Source organism: Nomascus leucogenys, chromosome 21 (assembly GCF_006542625.1).
Source record: "Nomascus leucogenys isolate Asia chromosome 21, Asia_NLE_v1, whole genome shotgun sequence".
In the NCBI taxonomy this organism is placed as follows: Eukaryota; Metazoa; Chordata; class Mammalia; order Primates; family Hylobatidae; genus Nomascus; species Nomascus leucogenys.
In genome coordinates, this window is record NC_044401.1 from 40,023,315 (window position 1) to 40,027,526 (window position 4,212).

The window sequence follows — 4,212 nt, forward strand, 5'->3', positions numbered from 1 at the left end:
GAGAGGCGTCCCTGCAATGATTAAACACCAAGGGAAGGCTGCCTTCCCAGTCTGTGACCGGCGCTGGAGTTTTGGGTCCATGGATAAAACGTGTCTCCTTTGTCTCTACCAGAAAAGGAAAGGAATTGAAATTAAGAGAAGGGAGAGATTGAAGTGTGGCGCCAAGATTGAAAGGAGAGAGAGGTTGAGGGATAGTGAGGGAAGTTGGAGAAGAGAGTAAAAAGAGGCCACTTACCGGATTTGAAATTGGTGAGATGTTTCTTGGGCTGGTCGGTCTGAGGACCTGAGGTCGTAGGTGGATCTTTCTCACGGAGCAAAGAGCAGGAGGACAGGAGATTGATCTCCCAAGGGAGGGCCCCTGATCTGAGTCACGGCACCAAATTTCATGCGCGTCTGTGTGAAGAGACCACCAAACAGGCTTTGTGTAAGCAACATGGCTGTTTATTTCACCTGGGTGCAGGGGGGCTGAGTCCGAAAAGAGAGTCAGCAAAGGGTGGTGGATTATCATTAGTTCTTGTAGGTTTTGGGATAGGTGGTGGAGTTAGGAGCTATGTTTTGCAGGCAGGGGTGGATCTCACAAAGTAGGTTCTCAAGGGTGGGGAGAATTACAAAGAACCTTCTTAAGGGTGGGGGAGATTACAAAGTACATTGATCAGTTAGGGTGGGGCAGGAACAAATCACAATGGTAGAATGTCATCAGTTAAGGCTATTTTTACTTCTTTTGTGGATCTTCAGTTACTTAAGGTCATCTGGGTGTATACGTGCAAGTCACAGGGGATGCGATGGCTTGGCTTGGGCTCAGAGGCCTGACAAAAGAATATCTGAAGATGAGTGTATTATGACTAAACTCAAACTCTGATATAAATTTGTTTTCTTGTCATTCTTCTTTTTCTCTAAGGTAGTACACCCACCCACAGACACACACGCACACACAACTATTTTTAAATTTTCTGTAATTAAGGTCACGTACATATATATTTCCATCATTCCAGGGCGCTGGCATGGAGCTGACTAGGTGGGTGATACTTGTGTTTCTAGTGATTACAATCTGGCCTCAGTCATTCTAAAATCACATTCCTAAAGCCATTTCAGACTTGTGCTAATAGTTGGCTTTGAATATTAGGGGCTTAATTGGAAGCAACCGATTCTGGCCAGGTAGATCCTGATGAGGTTTGAAGAACTCCTGAAACAGATTTACATTTCTGAGGGTTCTTTTTCCCAAGAATTGTCCTTTTCCTTTGTATGATTCATCTGTTGCATGGATATATGGTTGTCCCTCATCCATGCTCTTTTCTCAAATGTACCAGTCATTATTGCTATATAACAAATGTGCCCTAATTTGGTGGCCTGAAAAAACCCACCATTTGATTATGTTAATTGCTCCTGTGGAGCAGGAATTCAGACAGTGTCCAACAAAAATGGCTGGTCTCTGGTCTCTGATTTTGGTGCCTCTTTCACTTCCTTGTCTGGTGCCTGATTTAATCTGCCTCAGCTGGGACTGTAAGCCCGCTATCCACACAGGGCCTCCCTAGTTTAGGTTTCTCTTAGCATGGCAGCTGGATTCTGAGATACCCAAGAGGAAGCACCTGGAAAGTGATTGTTCTAAGAGAACAAGGTAAAAGCTGCATGGAAATTTTATGTCCCAGCCTTGGAAGTTAAATAGCATCACTTCCTCACTGAATTTATAGAGCAGGAGATATAGACCCCACTCTCAAAGGAAGGAATGTCATAGAATTTGCAACCATCTTAAATCCAATCAACTAACAGCTGACAAAAGAAGCCAAATCAGAATCTAAGTATACATTATTTGTAAAACTAGATTGGAAAATACAGCAGGGATATTTTGCTTATCCCACTCTTACTGAGTTTGCCTACCTAGATGCAGATAAAATTTCAAAACAGCAGCTTCTTCCTCATCTTTCCACCCTGTTGTAAGAGAGGATAGATCCCAAAATATTTATTACACTGGAAGAGGAAAAAGAGAAGAATTTACTCTGCATGAAGGCAGTCAAGGGAGAAAAGAGAGCTTTGAAACGCCAACTGATTATGTGGACAAATTAGATACTCCTTCATCCTCCTGCAGAGTAGTGAGTCAGGGAGTGGACGGTAGAATAATGAGAAGCGTCCTGAACAAAATCCCCAAGAAAGTATAAATGTTGGTGCATTTTTCTTTCTCTGCAAAGGTAACACATTGAGGACAAATTTTTTCCCTAGTAATTCCCTGCCTCACTCCCTCATAATCTCTAAGCAATATATATGTTTCTCAAACCTAAAGATATAAAGCCACATAGTATGTGATCCCAAACGGTGTAAAAGTTTTGTGCGAAATCATTGGAGATAGAAGGAAGTAGCCTGGCTTGCTTAGCTCTCAAAATTGAATACAAAAATAATCAGAGATTTTTACATAACCAGGATATTAGTTTTGTTGCTTAATGTCAATTTTACGCGTTTAACAAAATACAGACTAGATATCATGTGCATTATTAAATAGCTCCTACTATGGAAATGTGATAGTCAATATTATAATTATCCAGGATTGTTATCTTGAAATAGAAATGCTTAACAATATATTTGTTCTCTCTATTTTCCATGTAGAGCTTACCATGAAGTATTTCTTCTTCATAATACTTAATACAAGTTTAATGAATGAATTATGCTGTAATTACTTACTTACTGTGTGACATCTTTCTGGGAGTCATAGATTGTGTTAATGGCTCCAATACTTCACAATCCTTCTGATTAAAGCTATTGCCTTGAGACTTTGAATTTTCTTCCACAAAAGAGGACATTTCTCTGTCCCCTGATTTGGGGTTTGGTTATCTAACTAACTTGCTTTGACCAACGGAATAAAGCAGAACTTACGGAGAGCTAGTTCCAAGTCAAGAATCCAAGAGACTGTGTAAAATGCAGTTCTACATGAGCTGATGCCATCATCATGAGAAAGACACACTTAGTCTAGCCTATTAGTCTGTGGAAGAGAATGAAAAACACGTGAAACAGAACTTTCCCATCTAAATGAAACCTGCCAAATCCAACCAAGAGCAGAGCCCACATGTCTGGCATTACTCCTGTGTTTGCAGTTAACTGCTTGTGCATTTGCAAATACCAACAGGGACTCACTTTAGGCTGCGTTTGGCTGGGGCAGCTTACCTGGTGTTACGGTCTGAATGTATTCCCTAAACTTTGTGTGTTAGAAACATAATCTCCAAAGCAAATGTTGGGAGGATAGGTCTTTGGGGAGGTATTTAGATCATGAGGGTTCTGTCCTCATGAATGGATTAATGTCATTATGAAAGGACTCAGTGAAGGGAGTTTGCCCCTCTCTCTTTTGCCCTTCCATGCCTTCTACCTCTTCTACTTGCCGAGGATACAGCATTCCTCTTCTTCAGAGAGAGGATGCAGGAACAAGGCACGAACTTGGAAGCAGAGATTAGGCCCTTACTAGATCTGAACCTGCTGGTGCCTTGATCGTGGTTTCCAGCCTCCACTAAACATACATTTCTGTTCTCTATTAATTACCTAGTCTAAAGTATTTTGTTATAACAACACAAAGTAAGACAGACATCTGGTACGTCTCTCCTCTACAGCCCATCCATCTTCCTTTTGGGAGGCTAACACAGACATGTTCTACTCATAGTGATTGCAGAAATGCTAAAAAGCAAATAGAAATGCATGAGGGTGCTGACTTCAGCAGCACATACACTAAAATTGAAATGCTATAGAGATTAGCATAGCCTCTGCGCAAGGATGACACGCAAATTCGTGAAGCACTGCAGATTTCTGTAACACAAAGGATAAAGGTTTAAGGAGATGGATACCCCATTTCCCATGACGTGATTATTATACATTGCCTGCCTCTGTAAATATATCTCACGTACCTCATGAGATATTTAAACATCTATTATATACCCAAAAAAATTTAAAATGAAATATTTTTTAAAAAATGTATGAAGGCCTTTGAAGCCTAGGCTTTGAACAGACATACCTTCATTTCTGCCTCATTCTGTTAACAAAAACACATCATATAAGGAGCTATATTCTGCCTTTATCAGAGAAACTCTGAAGTCATATGACAAAGGGCTCAGTTAGAGGGGTAAAAAATAAGGATTATTAACAAAAATTCATTTCTAGCCTTTCCCATATCCACCTAGATTAAGAAATAGAATATTACTAGGACCTTAGAAGTCGCTCAGATGTCCTCACTCAGTTATT

General features: G+C 40.5%; 1 non-coding gene across 1 annotated transcript; it reads left to right on the forward strand.

Annotated features, from left to right (window-relative positions):
• Positions 1-3,678: 3,678 nt before the first annotated feature.
• LOC115832247 lies at positions 3,679-3,782 on the forward strand. The gene has a single exon (XR_004027672.1). It is a non-coding gene; the product is annotated as a U6 spliceosomal RNA (small nuclear RNA).
• Positions 3,783-4,212: the final 430 nt, after the last annotated feature.